Here is a 21,226-nt window from a genome sequence, read left to right on the forward strand (position 1 = left end):
CTGATATTAAGGGTGAAAAATAGGCTATAGTATAAACATGAAATGTTTCCTATGCTTCCCATCCTCTCTTGTTTGGTGATTTATAGGTGACCAGGAGTCATGATGTATTTCCTCCCAATAGCTCTGGAACATTATCCTACAGGATTTATTATGATTTATGATGCTGATGGCTTAACATTTCTATTTCACTATAGCATTGAATTAATTATATTGACTTAATTTGCATTTTGAGAATCTAGCACCCTGCCTCTGTGACATAAAGAATATTATGCATCCACCTGCTTTCCTGGAGATTATCAATATTTACTTTTCCAAATATTAATGCACATGAATAGGTCTATGTTAGTATTTATGCCATAAGTCAAATGTATGTGTTTGTTTATAAGATTTCATATTTGATTATATTTTATTAAGTATTTTAGCGAAAACTGCCTTAAAAAGAGAAGGAAGGCTGAAGAACACTCCAAAAGCTCAGCTGTTCTATTCTCCCCTTCCAAGAATTTCAGATGAATTTAATCTTGGAAACTAAATACATTCACTGATGGCATGCCATTTATCACACCTAAACAAAGTCTTGGGTCCCACAGTTTAACTGAATCCCATTTTAATAACACAACAGAGAGATGTTTTCTCTCTTAGTACACACACCAAATATGTTATTGATTTTTTTTTCTGCTGATCCTGCAGGCACTGTTCCCACTTCATGTCTCCCTTTGTTTCTCCAGCCTTCTGCAAACCACATGGGCGATGCATGCACAATAGATATTAGGTCATTCTCTTGTATAGTTACTCTTTCTTTTAGTTACTAGAACACTTTTGCACTTTACATATTCAGCAGCTTTATGCTTAGCTCAAACAACCAAAAACAGCATCTTCCTTACTTGTTTCAGTGTCAGCACTTTGTGCTCAAATGACATTTCCCATTCCAGGTGCTTCTGCTCATGTAGTGAATTTTTACTAAGGGTGTTTCCATTATTTTTATCTTATTCATTTGGATCGGTTTAATAATTCTCATTGAAATGGTCTTATCTTCATTAAATATATAGGGAAATTGTTTTAATAACATAGACTCAAAAGATATTTCATTCATAAGGTTCTTAAAAATGGCTTTCTAGGGCAGCCCGGTGGCGCAGTGGTTTAGCACCTCCTGCAGCCCAGGGTGTGATCCTGGAGACCCGGTATTGAGTCCCACGTTAGGCTCCTTGCATGGAGCCTGCTTCTCCCTCTGCCTGTGTCTCTGCCTCTCTCTCTCTCTCTCTCTCTCTCTCTCTTTGTGTCTCTCATGAATAAATAAATAAAATATTTTTAAAAAGATGGCTTTGTATATCAACTCGTTCATGTTGTCCAATTCATAATTAAAAGACTATCGTGATATGTAGCCTTCTACTTTCCAGTTTTAGACAGCACAACTGTGTGATAACCCCTTTTTACAGTCAGTTGAATCATTTCCCTTTTATGGCTAGGAAGTATGTAGTTCCACAAGTCAGCGATAGTTTTGGTCCATTTTCAGCACTGAGGTTATGTTTATGTCAAAGCTTTACACAGTTTTGACAGTTGGGTTCTCAAATCTATGTGTATTATTGAATGTATGTGAATAAGAGTTTGCATTTATCTCCTCATAAAAATGGAGAAGCTCCAGCAGTATCAGCAGTAAAAGAAAACACAATCGCAGAGCTAGGAGTATTAGAAACCCTGCATCTACTAGAGCTCCATTTCTGAGATAACTTGACTTCACACTACAAGCAGGAAGGTCAGGATTTATAGTCAAACACTTTGAAGAAAAATATATAATAGGTAGAGAAGGGAGAAGGCACTGTAAAAAGCATTTCCCTTGCATGATCTCTTTGTTTTCTGTAGAACTTCTTAGGATGACCTATGATCCAGAAAGTAGGACCATAGCCACCTTCCCACCTTGAGTGATGATTATTGATTCCCTTTTCACTTAACACAGACCCAAAAAGTAGCTTCTAGGTGAGTCTTGAAGCACCTCTTCCATCACCTCATCCCTTGTCACCAATTTTTGCATTCAGATGGTCAACACAATGGTTGTCTAGAATTCTCGAATAGAGAGTACCTGGTAGAAGTGTCCTGAATATCATACAGGTAGAGCCTACAGTCTTTATATTATTACACATTATTGTCACTGTCAGCACAAAAATGAATAAAATATAATGCCAAACCAAGATGCATTCAAAAACTCCAAGCTGTGCCATCTGAGGAGAGGTCATTCCAGGTTTAGTTTGAGTGTATTTTGCGTAAAAGACAGTGTAGATGAATGATGAAACTGTTGTCACTTTTAATAGCTTTTAGTGCCATATAGTTATTCAGATATGTACTTTCCCAGTTTATTCTCTGCTGTCTTGTATTTATGTTTCTGTCAATCACTCTTTTTCATTTTCTTTGTGTTCACTTTCTGAGAAAGACTGTCACATGCATTATGCCTATTAAAGCTTGGTGCTAGCAAGTTTCAGGTAAGAATAATTTTCTTAGAAAATTGAAGAAAGTGGAGGCATAATAGACTAAATACCTGGAAAAATTTTCCTGAGTTTTTCTGAATTATATTTTATGCTTTGAAATAGTTGTTCTTTCTAAGACCCTAACTTAAATTTCAGCTAAAAAATAGAAATTCTTCCTGAAAAAGATTTTAAACTGAAAGAAAACATAGAATACATAACATATAGCATAGAAAAATCTATAAAAACACCAGACAATAAAAATTTAAAACTTATTTTTTCACTCACTTATATACCTAATATTTATTGAGCATCTACTATATCCTATTTACATGCTCAATGATAGAGATACAAAGTTAAAAAATATTTTAACTAACATCAAGGAGTTATTTCTGGTTAGAAAGACACATATATTAATAATAGTCATATACAGAAATATGTCTGAGGAACTCATCAGGATTATTTAAAAACATGTACATAGGTTTTCCTTTTTTTAAGATTTTTTTTTAGGTTTTCTAAAGGATGTAAAGTAGATCTAAGTTACTCTGAAGGCTCAAAGTATGGCTTCCCTAAGGAAGGAAAGCCCAATTTGTTGTTTGAAGTTAAAACAGAGGTATGATATAGGAAAATGCTACAAAGAGAGTGGCGTGTACTGTCTCTGATATGAAGGAACATAGAACTGAATGGAAGGAAGTTTAGGTGAAGTGCAGAGATGGACAGAGAGAGCATTCTACAATGGGCTCAGGGCAGCAGTCAAGTGCCAAAGCAGATGAGACATTGATGACTATACTAAGAATTTCTATTTCAGGAGATATTTGAAGGTATTGAAAGGAGTTTAATGGGAGAAACATCCTCCTTATATTTATGTTTTGAAATAATCATCCTGGTTACAGAATGTGGCATAAATTGGAGCATGGAAAAAGTGAAAGAAGAGAATCCACTTTGATGCTATTTCTATCAAGGCAGGGAAAAAAAAAATCAGACCTTGATCTAGGATGATTACATGATTTGAGATGGAGATAAGTGAATACATTTCAGTTTTAGAAGGTAAAAGTTACAGGACATTGTGTTAGTGAAAGAAAAGCTTGGAAGCTAGGGTGACATCTTAGATTTCCAATTTGCAAAATAGAAAAGTAAAGATGCTGTTCACTGACATAGGAGATAATGGAAATTAATGATAACATGATACCAAGAGTTAAGAATAAAAGATACAAATTTGGACTTATTGTTATATCAATGATAGTGGACGTCCTGGGAGAAGTAAAATTTCCTAGGAAAAGATCACGTTGGAAAAAAAATCCAAATATAGAACCTTAATGTACTCCCATATTTAGTGCTGTTTATTATAAGGTAGGAGACTTGAGCATATTTGTGTTAGCAGTCAATAAAGAGATTTTATATGGAAGAAACAAGAGAGGATTGACACAGTCCTTTAGAAGGTATAAGGAATAAGGATATAAAGAAGACCAAAAAGGAACAGTAAATATTATATCTACCAGTATACAAATATATTAACTAGTGATACGTTTGAAGTATTAAAAAGGTTGTGTTTTTCCTACTTTTTAGTTTTGGGACATTACTTAAATTTTCCATGTTGCTTTTTTCCACAGTGACACTATACAGGATTAAATCAGTACATGAAGAACCTTTGGAACAGTTCCGGGCACAGAGTGAGAACCCAATACATATCAGCTGTTTTACAGCAATTTTGACATTGTATAGAAATGTTCTGCGTAATTGTTTTGTCTAGGATACAGATGGCTCTAGGAGAAAAGACAAATTTACTCATGCACCTGTGGAGCCCAGCTCAGTACTTGAAACAGAGTCCTTGATTTATGGCTGGTGATCAGAATTTAAATGAATTTTGCAATCTGCAGGTATGAAGTTTGATTTTTAGACACTAGTGGGAGGGATGTATACAACAAATGTACACCCGGTTCTAGGAAGTAGGTTATTATGCTCTAAAATAAAGGAGGAAATTTTGCCTGATTTAGAGTTATGGAGGATATAACCAAAAATCTTTTTTTTTTGCACTGGCTTTCAATGTTGAAAGTAGAAAGTGTACTATCATGCATTCAACAGAATTACATGCATTATTTCCCAACTGATGTGTGCAAAACTCTCCTAAACCAACAAAGAGGAGTTTTTCTGGAGTCTTTTTAATCAAGTGTGATTGAATCATACTTGTAACAGGGCTTCAATTGACTGCTTAATTGATAAGAGGCCCAAAAAAGTGCAAACAATCTGTAGCTAAAGGAAGGTCTTATTTGGTAGAGTAGAGATATGAATATGATTAAATTAAATGAAATTAAATTAAATTGTCACCTTGGTCTTCTAAGCTTCTTTGTCTCATATGGACTTGCTTGTTTATGGCAGAGGCTTATTTATTAAATTCTCTATCTGTTCTCTGGATTCCTAGGATATTCTGAGGAAGCTATTCAGAGAAAGCATTCAACCATATTATCAGAAAGTAGACATGTTTCCACATGGGACAATCTTATGCAGAAATTTTGACTTATTTTTATTATGGTTAATTAACCTGAATGTTATGGTCAATGAGATTTTCCATTCAGTCCCCTTTTGTTTTAGGAAACAAGTTTGCAGAAACTCTGATCTTGAGAACAGTCTCAAATAGCCTGTTTTCCAGAATTATCAAAGGTGTTTGAAGAAACAGAAAAATAGGCAGAAGCAGTAATCTCCTAGGAGTCCTATTGTACATTATAGGTGGTAAAAGCCTTGCGTGATAAAAATTATCTATAATATCTATAATAAATAACATAATTAGAATATAATGATATGTAACATATATATATATATATAAAATATCAGTAGCAGGAGATCCCTGGATGGCACAGTGGTTTTAGCACCTGCCTTTGGCCCAGGGCGCGATCCTGGAGACCCGGGATCGAATCCCACGTCAGGCTCCCGGTGCATGGAGCCTGCTTCTCCCTCTGCCTATGTCTCTACCTCTCTCTCTCTCTCTCTCTCTCTCTCTCTCTGTGTGTGACTATCATAAATAAATAAAATCTTTAAAACAAACAAACAAAAAAACAAAAACAAAACAAAAATTAATGCAAGTGAGCTTACTTTGCCTACTCACAGGACAAATATCTGTTTCTCTTTTGGGGATATTAGATTATACTATAAAGGTGAATAAATGAAAAGAGTATAATTAAAGTGTTTCTCATCAAATTGGAATTGCTGATTTTATATTACAGGTTGTTCAGAAAATATAGTGGAGGGATAGATATATTCTCTTAGCTAATTCTTAGTTATCTTTTAATATCAACTTAAATATTACTTCCTCAAGGAATCCAACTGTCAAGATTGGGTCAGGACCATCCGATATATAAACCTGATATAAGTGTTCATAGTACTTGTTTTTCTACCTTGTTCCACATACCACATACGTAATTAACTATTTTTTTTTTTGTAATTGGTTGTTATATACTTGGGTTCTTTATGAGATTGTTTGACTAAAAGATAATCCCTGGATTTGGAACTCCATACATAGCTATCCCATATACTAATAGACATGTAGAATAAATATCAAGACATCTTTTACTTAAAGACAAACCTGGTAATATGTATGCCCTAGAAATTTAATAAATTATGTTAAATTAATAAGTGAATGTATACTGCTGTTTTCAATAGGGAATCTCTACATTTTAAATAGAGAATTATGAATTGTGTGAGTTAGCTTATGTCCCTTCCTTCTAAAAATTCATGTCCAGAATGTGACCTTTTTAGAAAAAGTCTTTGCAGATGTGTTATTTAGGACCTAACCTTGAGATGATCTACTGGATTTAGAGTAGATTGTAATGACTAGCATCCTCATGAGAAGAGAAGAGGACACAGAGACAGAGAAGGCATGAAAAGATGAGGGCAGAGATTGAGATAAACTACCACAAGCCAAAGAACTCTTAGGGGCATCAGAAGGTAGGAGCAGCAAGGAAAGATTCTTCTGTAGAACCTTCATAGAGAGTGTAGTCCTGCTGATACCTTGATTTCAGACTAATAGCACCCAGAACTCTGAGAGAATAAATGTCTGTTGTTTAAAGAAAAACTTAAAGAACTAAAACACACTTGTTTTTCTCTCCTGAAATCACTATGAAGTTGAAAAATAAATGGCAAAAAAGGGGATTTTTTTTATTAAGCAAATCAATTATTGCTCTTTTCTTCCTGTATCAAATTGTTCTTTCCTATTCCGTAATAGTATGTTCTTCTAATTGAGAACTTGGGCTTACAGGTCAGAGCATAATAAAGGTCCAAATCCTGACTTTGAGAACAGTTCTCATTAAATAACTCCATGTCTTGAAAGTGTTTTCATATGATGTGCTTTCAATAAGTGGGAGTTATTATGGTTCTAATAATACTGTGAATGTCTGAGTCAAAGATTTTGTTTTATTTAGTCTGTATCTCAATATAGTGATGACACATAATAAGTATTCAAAACATGTTTATTAAATGACTGAATGATTAAAAAACAAAAGAATCTGCCAAAGTGGTATGATAATCTAATTAACATATTTGAACACTGTAAACAAGTGAGCTAAATGAGCTAAATTTTTCTATGTAGGATGGATATGCAAAATATAGGTACCTTTTATTGTACATTTATTATATGCTAGGAATTATTAGATGCTTTGGACACACAATCTTATTTGATCATCCTGAGAAATCTGTGAGATTTATGAAGTATATATTTTATATTCTTTATTTTAAGGTAAGATATATTGAGCTTAAGAGAATTTAAATAGTTTATTTTCAATTAAACAAGTAAATATTGCAGAACTGGTATCTGAAGGCAAGTCAAAAGTAATGAAAACGCCATGCTTTTCCTTATATACAATATCAATGAAAACTACTTAAATGTTCTAAGTGTTCTGGTCAATTGTAACCAAATTAGAGGGTTGAGGAATAATTGGCCTTATAAGCCATGGTTATGTAGACAATGCTTATACTATTCCTCTGCACATATTAGTCCTTCTGTTTGGCCTTGTGCTAATCTTACTTGAGATGTTTAATTATTGTTCGGATTAATAATGGTTATCATTTCAAATTCCTCTTGGAATAAGTTCATGATTATTTTAAATTGAAGATGAGTTTGCTCTTAGAAACTGTTGATCATGTAGAATAATCTTCCAGTCAATAATATTTGAAATACAATGCCAAAATAGAATTTCCGAAATGTTACTTAAACTAATTAGCTTTCTATTTGGTTAAGAATTAAAAATCCCATAGTGGCAAAATATTACTGTTACCCTAGAGAAGCTTTATCTCTCAGAAAAGCTGAGAACATTCATGCTTCATATTTATATTACTGTCTAATCAATAGTTTTATGGATATTTTATTTTTAGATGGCATTAATGATTCGCAGACACATTTAATTACATGGAGAAACATTGCAAAAATCATTGTTGGTTAAATGATGGAGAAAAACAACAATCATTTTGTGGTCCAGTGATTTCATTTAAACAGCATTTTGATGCATTAGGTATATGTGTTGATTTAGTAAGTCATGGTAAGGGGCTTCAAATTAAATAATATTAACATGACCTTATTTTTGGATTTCAAAAAGTTTCATTAAAGGCTTTATTTATTTTTTTTAAGATTTTATACATTTATTCATGAGAGAGACAGAGAGAAAGGCAAAGACACAGGTAGAGGAAGAAGCAGGTTCCATGCAGGGAGCCCAACGTGGCACTCGATCCTGGGTCTCCAGGATCATGCCCTGGGCTGAAAGCAGCGCTAAACCGCTGAGCCATCAGAGCTGCCCTCATTAAAGGTTTTAATGAAAGAGTTTAAGAGCTTTTATTTCACGTCTAGGGTAAACAAAGAAAAAATAAATGACATAACTTAGAAGTTCTTTCCTTTGGCAGTATTAATATAACCATTACCTATAAGGAAATAAAACATAAACCTATATACAATACTTTGCCATAGATGATAAGGTTTAATAAAAAAATAAATTTGTAAACTTATATTCAAGTTATGTTGAAAAATAACAAAAAGTGTGGTGGAGATTTCAGTCTTCTCGGATTGCAGAGCTTTGCAAGCTCCAACTCATCTTGGTCTTTTTTCAAACAGTGGTACTGTAGAAAGTGGGAAAAATTTTGTAGGATGTGTGATTGCAGAGAAAAGGTTAGAGTCTAATGTAAGGATGTCTTGATTTGGGTCCTGGAAGTAGTACCTATTTACTCAATAACCATAAGCTAGATGTTATCTTTGCACTTCAGAGTTTCAGATGACAAATAAAGATAATAGTAGGGGAGTGCACCTGGCTGGCTCCTGGTAGAGCAAGTGACTCTTTTTTTTTTTTTTTTTTGAGCAAGTGACTCTTGATCTTGAGGTCACAGTGTGAACCCCACATTGGGTGTAGAGATTACAAATAAATAAATAGGGATCCCTGGGTGGCGCAGCGGTTTGGCGCCTGCCTTTGGCCCAGGGCGCAATCCTGGAGACCTGGGATCGAATCCCACATCAGGCTCCCGGTGCATGGAGCCTGCTTCTCTTTTTGCCTGTGTCTCTGCCTCTCTCTCTCTCTCTCTCTCTGTGACTATCATAAATAAATAAAAATTAAAAATAAATAAATAAATAAATAAATAAATACATAAATAGTAATAGTAGGGTATTGGGGTAGAAAGAATAGCAAAAGGGAGCATAGATAATAGAGACTTTTAGTAGAGATTTTAGTAAATAATTTCAGTGAAGGCCACAAATGCTGATGATTTGTGGGATTACAAATGAATGTCTGTTGCTGAGTGTTGCTTTCTTTTTGACTGTTTCTTTTATAACAGAGTATGGTGATGGGAAAGAAAGGTAGAAGGCTTATCAGATGACGTGAAATCTGGCCACTGATTAAACAACTGGATATAAGAAAAGGCTATAGATAAAGCATTCTGCTTCCTACTGAGAAAGAAGAGTCATGACCAAGCTATGTTCCTCATAGTTGTATGCAGTCACCATGACCTTATAGAGCAAGATGTGGAAGGTCTGAGACACAAACCAGAGGAAGCTGCACACAGCATTTGTGCAGTCCCAGGCTCCTCCCACAGACCGCCATACGTATTGCCATGTTCTTTGTGTTAAAAATCCAATTGAAAGTCATTTAACTCCATCTTTCTGTCAAAAAAGCACTTTCATTTAGCTTTATGGACATTAAAATACACGCTTTACTTTGAATGAAAGCTGCCAAGGTGTTTTATGTGTTAAAATACAAAGAAACAGAAAAGAAAACTCACTTTTTATCTCCAAGCACACTTGCCACATGACGTTTTCTGGGATCTCACAGTTCTACCTGATATCATTTGGTCCATTACTTTAATAAAAAGATTCCTTAGAACAGCTACAGTTGTGCTTTTCAGATCTAATGCTTTCTCTTTGCTCATCTCCCTTATGAGGCTGCTCTGACCTTGACAGCTTCTATTCCATTACAGAAATATTACGGCAATAATTCAGAAACACTATGGTTAATATAAAGTATATAAAGCAACATTTAGACGTCTAGAGATTTGAATGTTGGGACTCTCTACATTATCTTGCTTTATGGGTTTTAATAAATCTCAGTTCCTAGGATTACTGGCATCAAAATTTAAAACGAACAAATTAACAAACAAACAAACAAACAAAATCAGATAGTCAAAACTAGAATCTGATTTTTCCTGGAAGAGAGAAATCTCTTTGTTTCTGTGAGGGCAGTGTGTATAAGTGTGGAGAATACACAACAGAAAATCATACTTGACTTCAATTTAAAGTGATGAACAAAATTTTGAAAAATAAGGTTGTATCTATACTAAACACACCTGCCATTTATTGAGACATTTTTCATCCAGAGTTCTTTTTTCATTCCTGGAATAGAGAAATATGTAAAAAGCTCAGAATTATGTACAGATTCTAGTTGGGATTAAGGACACATATGGAGGGGTTGGGTTCCTAAATCTCTTGATCATGGTCCTTTTGTTGGATGGTAGACTGAGAGGGTGTGGCTGTTCTTACAGACATCAACCATTAAACTACTTTTGATTTTCATATGCTTGTAGATGCAAGCATTTAGTTGTTAGTCAACTAACAATAATTTCTCTTTATGAATATCTAATTCACTCTTATTTCCAGTATGGGTTTCAGAAACTTTTCATGACTCTGTGTTACCCCTGGAAAATTAAATTATTCCTTAAGTACTCCTCAGTACTCTTTAATGATATCTAATAGAAGCCTAATGGAACTCAAAATCACATTTATGATAATTCAATTATAGTCTTCTGTTTCTCCTGCCCATTTTATTCTTTTTTTTTTTTCTTTGTCACAGTCTTTTATCATAAAAGACTAGCTCCTTCCAACCCACTACCATTAGAATGTAGAACATACAGGGCAGGGAATTTTGTCTATTTTTTCATTGCAGTATTTCCTGAACTGCCTGAAGCCTAAAGCAAACGCACAATAAATATTTGTTGAATGCAATATTTGTTGGATGCAAGAATAGTCCTTCTACATGTCAACGGAAGGAACTATCTGGCAGTTTCTTATGGCCTCCTGTCAGTGTCTGGCACATAATAGACATTAAATATTGTTTACTGAATAATATACATGGTTCCTGAACAATACACAGATGAATAAAAGCAGTGGATTTTATGCCCTATCTTAGCCATGGACACTTGGTGTTTCATAACTCTACGCCTAACTATTGTTCATATGGATTTATTGACTCATGCATATCTCTTTGCCTAAATCCAGCTCTCTATAGGTTCCTATGTTCTAAGTATGTCTAGGTCTTAACCACTTTCTCTGATTACCAATCAACAATTCTGGTATGCTTTTTTCTCATATGATACTTAGTTATGTCAATAAGATGAGATCAGATTTTGCATTTCTCTACTCATTGCATGCATCAAGCAATCATTTACTTATTTATCCATCTCTTTTCAAAAAAGCAATAATCTCTTTTTTACATTTATCTATTCTTTCATTTTAATAATCATTTACTAAGTGCTAAGTATCATTTATTAGCAATTTACCTGATTTAAAATGTTGATTATCACCAAAATGAAAGAGTTTTCAAAATGCATTATTTCTGGAATCTTTGGCTATCTTGTCAATACTCTTATCCTGCTGTATGCCTATTTTTTTTTTTTTTTTGTCCTGCAGAATTTGGAAAAGATTACTTTCCTTTTTGTTCTAGCCCAAATTTTCAGTTCATTGTAATGTAGAAAGAAACAAGTGGCCATCATTTTCAAATATATTATCACTGGAATTAATTCAGATAGCAATGTAAACATTTAAATATTATATACCCTCAAAAGAATAAAATAAAATATTTACCCTCGATTCATATCACCCCAGGTTTGTCCATTAATAACACAAAAGTTCAAGAAATTTAACTTAAAATAAAATGAAACAGAACAAACCCACTTGTACGACTGAGTCAGGTTATGGCATCTTTCCTATTCATTTTGTTATCTCTAGTATATAACATGTTGCTGGGACATGGTAGGTACTCAATAACTGTTGGTTTAATGGATCAAAGTATGAACATATTGCCTAAATGGACTAGAATTATTTTTATCTTATATAATCACATCTACATAATCCTGTATTTGAAAGGTATAAACTTGTCATTCTATAAAGATAAAGTGATGAAAGAAACTTCTATCATTCTATATCACCTCTGAAATATTTTTATTACCTATAATTATATTATACTGTATATTATATATTTGCATTATTATTTATGCATAATATAGAATAATGAATAATGTTATAATAATAAAAATATATATCATACAGATAGATATATCCTATTGCTCTATAAAATTTTATATAGCCAAATTAAAGAAAGAATCCATTTCCCCACTGTTGCTATTATAGATAAGTATTCTTCATGAAAACTCATATAAACCAAGAAGATTTTGTTATAGTGAGTATAATACAGAAACTAACAAACCAAATCAAAACATAAACCCTTTATTAAGAAGATTCATGAACACTGTGATAGAGAAATTGCAAGGTACTTAGACACAGTTAAGTGGAAGCAGAACTGGGTGCCAGTAATTTTTTCACAATTTGAGTGGCATTTGGAAAAGCATTGCTTATGCCATTATATTTTTCTTGTATACATATATGGGGACAGAAACAGAGAGGTATTTCCCCTTTTCAACTGGAGAGAAGTTTGGAGAATTAGTCATGATGAATGTCAGGGAAGACTCCTCATATTATTTAGTATTTTTGGTCCTAATATTTTGATGGGATGAATAAATTCCACCTATTGTCTATCCCTTCTTCCTCTGTTTGGGAGTGTAAATCTGACTGGTCTAACTTAGGTCTCTTACCTTGCCCTAGGTCAGTAAGGCAAAGAACATAATTAATAATCCTATCAGACTACATCTAAAAGCAAATGGGTAATTTCTCAAAAGAAAATTGAAATCTTAGGAAAGTTTATGGATTCTCTATGGTCAAAACCCAACAAATGTCCATTATGCTGACTGAATGCAAAGGTAAAGAAATTAGAGTTCTCTGTATCATATCATCTTTACTTCATAACTCACATTCTTTTTTGGGGGGGGGGAGAAAGTACAGATTTATTGTTGACATTTGTGATTCTGTGAATAGCACAGGTTTTGTTTCCAGTTTACGCTACTGTCACAAGAAAGCCTGGGTTACAGAACATATATAAAAGAATATAAATACCTGTGTTTTTAAAAAAACTCGGATTACCTGTCTTAATGAAGAAGTTATCAGTGTCATCTTTATATACCATGAATGATGTCAAGATTCATAGTATAGTAACATTCATTTATGACCATGAATTCAGGTGACATGTGATTCATTTCTGTATTCTTATTCTCTCTCATCTTCTGCTTAGTTCAGCTACTTGTTGCAAAAAAGAGGGAAAAGCCAGGTAGAGAAAAAAACAGTCATATGTATGACAAAGCAGAGAATCCTCTCAACTCTACAATTATTCTAGCTTAGTATCTCTCTATCCTTAAAGAAAAAAATAAAGCACTAGAATTATTACATATAATCTGGCAATTCCACTTCTGGGCATATACCCAAAATGACTAAAAGCAGGGTCTCTAAGAGATATGTGTAGACCTTCACTCATAATAGCATTACTTACAATAGCCAAATGGTAGAAGTAATCTAAATGTCCATTGACAATAGATAAACAAATGTGGTATATCCATACCCTGGAATTATTATTCAGTCTTAACAAAGGAAGGAAATTCTGAGAGGGTCTATAATATGTATAAAACTTGGACATATTATGTTAACTGAAATAAGCATGTCACAAAATATTATATAATTCTACTTACATTAAGTATCTAGAGTAGTCAAATACATAGAAATGGAAAGGATTGTGGTTGCCCAGAGCTGGGGAAAGAGGAATGAGGATTTTTTCTTTAATGAGCATAGAATTTCAGTTTTTCAAGATGAAAAAAGTTCTGGAGATTGGTTGCACAATGATGTGAATGTACTTGATACTACTGAACTGTACACTTAATAATCATTTAAATGATCACCATACTATTAAATAAATGAAATATCCAAGACTGTGTTCAAACACTATGATGAGGGAGTACAAGACTATTTCCATATTTCTAGATTCATAATGCCATAACAGTTTATTGGAGTCTTAACATTACCTTAATTACTTTAAACAGAAAATGTTTTTCCTAATAGTTGAAATATTATTTTAATATTTTCATTCAACAGAGCTTATTGTATACGATGTTTCCTAGAAATACTGGGACATGCAGATTCTTCTGGGAATTAATCTGTTCAGATAAAGGCAGGTATTTCTGGGGGGAAGTTATATTATGCATAAGATTATGCTCTCTTATACAGAATTCTTTTCCTTAGGGATAGTTTACCCTATAAATGCTTTCTTTAACTCTTGATAAACAGAATGAGCAGTCTCCAAATACCCTGATTGTCCTTTAAAAGGGCCTGGAGGAAGTGTCCATTGTCTAAATATCATGGATGCTCTAGTTATTGTTTTGGCAAATGCTTAGGTGCTTTTAGATGAAAGAATATCTCTGATCTTAGAAAAAATTAAGCTGATCTTATATTTGCTAGCTACCTAGTGTCTTTTAGAATCATTTGTTATAAAACACATAAGAGAGAAGACAGAATTTTGAAATACATTTTACCTACAATTTTCCGTATTAAAAAGCAAGTATACACAAACACACACACACACACACACACACACACACACAATTCATTACAGTCCATCATTTGCATCAATGATTAAACTAATGTAATAGGGAAAGTGCTGGTGGTAAGAAGTAGAACTCTATAGTAGAAAGGTTTTTAAAATTACATCATGGAAAAGGGATAGCATTTGTCTATAAACATACAAGGAACACTGAATTTATTCACATAGCAAATTATATATATCCATATATCAAGAAAAATGTAAGATTTTCTTTTGTAAAGGCACTACTAAGTAATGCACTAGTGTCTTCAGAGTGCTTCAGTGTTTAAACCTCAATATGCTATGGTTGACCATATAAAGCTGATAAATGTGTTTCAGAAGGGCAGTGAATCAAGGTCATGCTTCCTTAGTTCCATATAGTCCAACCTTCTTCCTTCTTCATTGCCTCCAAAGTAGGAATGAAATAGAGAAAAATTATGTTACTGCAATACCTATAAAAACCGTGAATGCAATGAGATTTTGCTGGAAGAATATAAAATATGTCACAAGCAAGCAGCGTAGCCAGGCATGGGATTTCCAGCCATATGGATGGGTGTTGCTGCTTCTGGGTTTCTATTCCATACTATTTTAGGGGCATTTCTGAGGTATCATAAACTTCTCTGAATGAGAAAATACATATATGGCATGCTCATTGAAACTTGAAGTCTCTCTGTCTACCTGTGTGTAAAGTAATAAAATGAGCCATTCTAAGGAATACAGCTATAGTGGGGATACAGCTTATCTTTTAAATGGTAAAAATCCTGAATAGGAATTTCCACTCTGCTGTACTTGCCATGTTAATATGTTAAGGATATTTCACACTTGTTTTGCTCATTACTGTCTGCAAAGTTTCATAGTGATAACATGGAAGATTATCTCCTCTAGTCATTTCCGTTTCAATTTAAGTGCTTTAAAAAAATAATAATTTCACCAACCATACTGTTATCTTTCTTTATTGCAGCTATACAGTAGATTAAGTTAAGGCTTTAAGGGATTCTTTTTAAGAAAGTTCCAAATCTCTTTTCATGATTAATATGCTGCCACACTTGCCCTAGGTAGAAATATTCTGTCAGTCCATTTCTGAAAAACATGATGGCACTGTTTTATTGGTATTAAATTGCATTCAGTTTAAAGTATCTCAGAAGAATGTTAATACCTTTATTTTCAGTCTGGACATAGAGGTACACAACACATTAATTCAAATCACAAATGATACTAAATTGAGTGATGATATGAACACCCAGAGAACATGAGCAGATACTAAAAAGAGATCCAGAATGAAATAACCAAATAGTGTTCATACTTCTTAATGCCATTTTAAGTATATAGAGAGAAACATCCAAACACTGATTACTAATAGCTGGGAAATATTTTCTGCATGAATACCTTACAAAGAAACATGTGGCTGACAGAAACGGAAACAAAATGGGTGCAAATTTATATTTAAATAACAGTATAAAGGAAAGTTTAACAAATGCGATTGGCAGATACTGAAGCACCCCATCAGGGTCTTAAGAAGTGATTGTTCCTTTCAAAGTAATTATGTTTTCTAAACATGGCCCATCTGTTTAATTAAGCTACTGTATTAATGCAGGAAGATCACCAATATGGAGAGATATGGTCATCTGATAAAACAAGTTTTACCACTGCAATCAATAGGACAAGACTGACAAGGAAGGAGTGTGACAAAACTTATGTTTATGAATGTACTTCAGCATAATGGCAATACAAGTTAAAGGAGATGCTTCATCACAAAACTATTGTTGATAGTATTTTTATTGTTTATTGTTGTGATATATATGAAAACCGGTATGTTGTAAGGAGAACCTAATTAAATGTGATATATGGAATACTATTACAGGAAGGTGATAATCTCTATAATTTAATAGCCAGTTTAAGTGGTAATTTCCATATCAAGCCATTGATTTGTCTTGTTTATATTTCAATTTGGATATTTTTATCAGTCTATCACCAGTTTGTTGTTTTGAAATAAAATTATTATAGACCCTGATTAGAATTTGTTTATTAATACTATTATAAAATACAAAAGGACACCATCACATGTTTTCTGTATTGACCATTTCCACTTGCTTCTGATATTTTCATATAATGCAAAAAGAAAAAAAAAAAGTGCAGCACCACACTTAGAGTCGGATTCTGAGAGTTAGGCAAAAAGACTCTTGGAGTTCATAAGAAAGTGAAATAAGCTGTAAAAACCAGGAACTCAGATAAATCATTCAAATTACTCCCCGGTTAAAGTTTAACATTCTCCATACTCACTGAACATCCAGAATTTAGCCATAATTATGAAACGCAATTTTTTCTTCCAAACTCCAAAGAAACAAACTATATCTTTAAAGTTAATGAGTCATTTAGCATGTTTCATGAAAAAAGCGCAAAAAAAGGAATGTCATTTATTCCTTATTTTGGGAAGCAGGCCTAAACCTAAAACGTATTTCCTTGAAATCTTAGAGTATATTAGTTTCTCCTTTCTTCTTATGGATATATAAAATCAATGTAATTTTTGGTATTTGAATTATCTATTTCTGCCTACTTATGGTAATCTGAGTCACACTTGTGAAATTGTCTTTGAAAGTGCTGATTTAGCAAATTTTTATTTTTCAGTTTTTAAGAATTGTAAGATGCCAGTGGGTTTTAGGAAGGGAATTGAAAGGAAAATAGAAAATAAAGAAAATAAAAGGAAAAACATAAAAAAAAGAAAAAAGAAGAAAAGGAAAGGAAAGAAAAGAAAAGAAAAATAATTACTATATAAACCCCTTTAGTACAGGTTCAAACAGAACCTAGATGTTTGGGCGGGTCAGCTCAGCCAATCCTTCCTGATAATGAATTTAATATATGTGATAGGATAGGAGTTGCTACGTGGAAAGGAGGATGGGAAAGGAGTTCACTAGGAAGGATCTGTGAAAATATGAAAATAAATATTTGTATTTTAATGTATCAGCTGTGGTTGAAATGAGACTTACTTATGCTACATCGGAGTCATTACATTATCCCAATATTCATTCCATCTCCAACATGTATATTGGATCCATTCACTTCTATTGTAAAAGTTTCTTAAATGATTTTCCTGCTTCCATTCTCTCCCATCTATCAGTCCCCTAAGTTTCCAGATTTTTCTTAAAAAATAAATTAAATCATATCACACCTGTGTTCAAAAATTTTCAAGGTCCTTTCATCACTTAAGCATAAACTCAGTGTCTTAACAACCTTAGAAATACTGTCTTGTCTTTCTACTGCATCTTCTACAGTCCCTAGCCCCATGTCAGGGCTCTCTATCCCGTCCTTACTTGGTTCCAACCACACAGGCCTTTAATCAGTATCTCAAACACCTCAGGGATATTGTACATACTTCTAGTAGAACAGTCTTCCATTCCATTCTATTTCTGACCAGTTCCTTTCAGCTCCTTTGCATTCAGATTCTGCACTAGAATATTTTCATTAGAATGCTTCATGATTCCCTACATTTTTCCTTGATAGAACCCATGGTGATTGGTAAGTATGTACTTTTTCTTGTTAATATGTACATGATATTTTTCTCTGACACTGTTTGAGTTTTATTAGGGCACCCCCAACCGCCATAGTACCAGCTTTCCAGAGTCTGAAAGCAGTGCTTGATGAAGTTAGGCATTCATGATTTTGTGGGCCATCATGAGTTCAAAACAATTTTCTAATTTTGGGAGTGTGGAGCTAGCAGATTGATATCTGTCTCATTTAACTTGCTCAGAGATCACAGAAATCCAAAGCAGGGAAGTAATGCCCGTCTGGTAGTAATTAAAAATAACAGACTTTCTTTTTAATTGAAAATAAATTTTTAAATATTTATCTCCTCTTTTCCTAATCCAGTTTTGGTTTTCTGTTTAATACAGCTTACTTAACTTTAAGTAGATCTCTAATCATTCAAAAGTTATTCATTCACTAATATAAGCTATTATAAACATAGAGGTTAGATACACAAAGATAAAGGATATAGTTCTTACCTCAAAGAATTTATAGTCTACTTGGCTAGACACACACACAATTAAAAGAATATTATAATCCAGTATGATACATGCCATGATAGATATGAGCCCTGGGTGTTAACACAGTACAAAATAAGAGAATCCTACCCAGAATAGTGGGGTAAAGTTATAAATGGTGACAGTTACTCTGAATCATGAAGTGTATGTACCAAGTCTAAAGACTGTTGGGAACAGATTATGAATAATATTTTACACTGGGCTGGAGAGTATTGTATTTGGGAAGGATTCTTAAAGTACAATGGCATGATGAGGAGATAAGAAGTTACATAGACACTTTACAGGCAAATACGCAGAAGATAGATGATGGATAGATAGACACAGGTTTTTTATTAAGAAATATTTCAAAATGAAATTATAATAATTAATTCAGTAATTATCCATCCATGTATCTACCACTTAATTTTCTTAAATTATAAAATTTTACAGTATTTGCTCGAGATTTATTTTTTATTTAAGTAATATTATAGCTATTTTTGAAACTACTTGGTTACCATCCCCTATCTCATATTCTTTCCATTATGATAACTCATAATCATGGATTTGATGGATGGATTTTTAAATTCATATATATATATATTATACTCATGAATTTATAACACATGTAGTCTCAAATATGTGGGTTTTTTTTAAGTATGTAAAGCATTAATGATATTTTTCTTTCTTCCTTTCTCCATGTGACTTTTGTTTCTCTTGTCATACTTGCCTCCCCTAGGATCTCTGCTCTTACAGTAAGTAGGAGTGATAGTAGCACTCATTCACGTAACCATCCTGATTAATCAACTGTTTCTAATGTACCACCATTAAGAACATTACTGACTTCAAGATTTTGATCCTATATGAGGCTAAGAAAAGTTTCTTCTAGCATGCTGAATACCTTTTAAACAATCATGAACTATTTTTCTGCCTCTGTGAGATGATCAAATGTTTTTTTTCCCCCCTTTAATCTATTAATGCGTTGATGTTATCCTTCCTGCTGTGGCTTCTTGCTACCAAGACAGTGATAATGATGATACTCATTAGCAGGAAGGTACAGGAAGTGCACAGAACACCACATGATACTGGCAATATCCCCCTCCTCTCACCTCAAAGCCATCACTGCCAGGAAAACTTCAGGTGCTCCTGGCAAGCTTCTGCCACACACATGTTCCCCTTCTTATGACCATGATTTGCCAAAGTCCAGCTCCCCTTCCAGGAGTTTCCCCTTCCAGGAAGCTTTGAAGCTTCCTCTTCAAAGTCCAGAGAGGTTATTATTAAAACTCATTATCTACTCCCCTTCCAGGAAGTGACCATCAACATGATGAAATTGATGGTCTTATGTTCTTTTTATATCAGTCACCACTACACCCAATATTACATATCTCTTATTCATATTGTATTGTACATCTCTTTTGTCTGATGTACATTTCCCCAGCACTTTTGCATTCTTAAACACCTCTACTCTGGAACTCAAGAACTATCATCATAAAAATCTCCTAGCCTTTTCTCTGGAGGATCTTTTTATCTTCTTTCTCAGCATGAAATCTGGCTCTCTCCTGAGGACACATACTTTACCTGGAAATCTCTCAAGTATGGTCTCTTTCAGTCATGGATCATGGAGATTAGTGCAAAATCTTCCCTATCCTCTTGGCTACTTCTAGTATACCATCTCTAATCTACTCCATAAATCATCACTCCAGTTTTCTGAAACTTATGACATCAAACTTTGCCATCAGCACCCCTCCTTGTTTGGGTTATATACCAATACTCAAGTCATGTGCTCTAGTCTTGAAGATGTTAGTGCTTTTCTCAATGGCACTACTTCTTTCACAATTTATGGTGCTTTTATGACTCTTCTTCAAGCATCTTGACCCCCAGTTCCTTAATTTCCTCATCTGTATGATGCCATACTTCATCATATTATGGCTACATTTACTATCAACCCATAGATACTTAGTAGATTACCTGACTACCAAGTTATCATCTTTCCTGTCTCCCATTAACAGTATCCTACCTTCTAATGCTGAACAGGGCCAATTACCTCTGCCAGAATGTGGCTCCTTTCTTTGCCTAGTTGTTTCAATGCATGGGGAACTTGAAGTGATCAGGTGGCATTTGTGGCCTTTTTTCTTGGGAACCAAGACCTCTAAACCTCCATGGTTTCCTACCTATTGGAGACACAGTGCCATGTAAAATGACTGACCTAGAGTGTATACTATTATGGATAATAACTTCCCATCCTACAGGTATCTGCTTTAAGCAGGCTTTATTTTTTTTAATGTCCTAATTCTTTATCAGGATAAGATATAACTCAGTTGGATCCTATGGTCACGTTAGCCCTCTTTGGCTATAATGTGAGTCCCTTGTTGCAATGCAATATTATGTGGGATCCTATGTCAGCCAGTTATTTTTTTAAATATTTTATTTATTTATTCATAGACACACAGAGAGAGAGAGGCAGAGACACAGGGAGAGGGGGAAGCAGGCTCCATGCAGGGAGCCCAATGTGGGACTTGATCCCAAGTCTCCAGGATCACACCCTAGGCTGCTGGCGGCGCAAAAC

Source organism: Canis lupus, chromosome 6 (assembly GCF_048164855.1).
Source record: "Canis lupus baileyi chromosome 6, mCanLup2.hap1, whole genome shotgun sequence".
Lineage (NCBI taxonomy): Eukaryota > Metazoa > Chordata > Mammalia > Carnivora > Canidae > Canis > Canis lupus.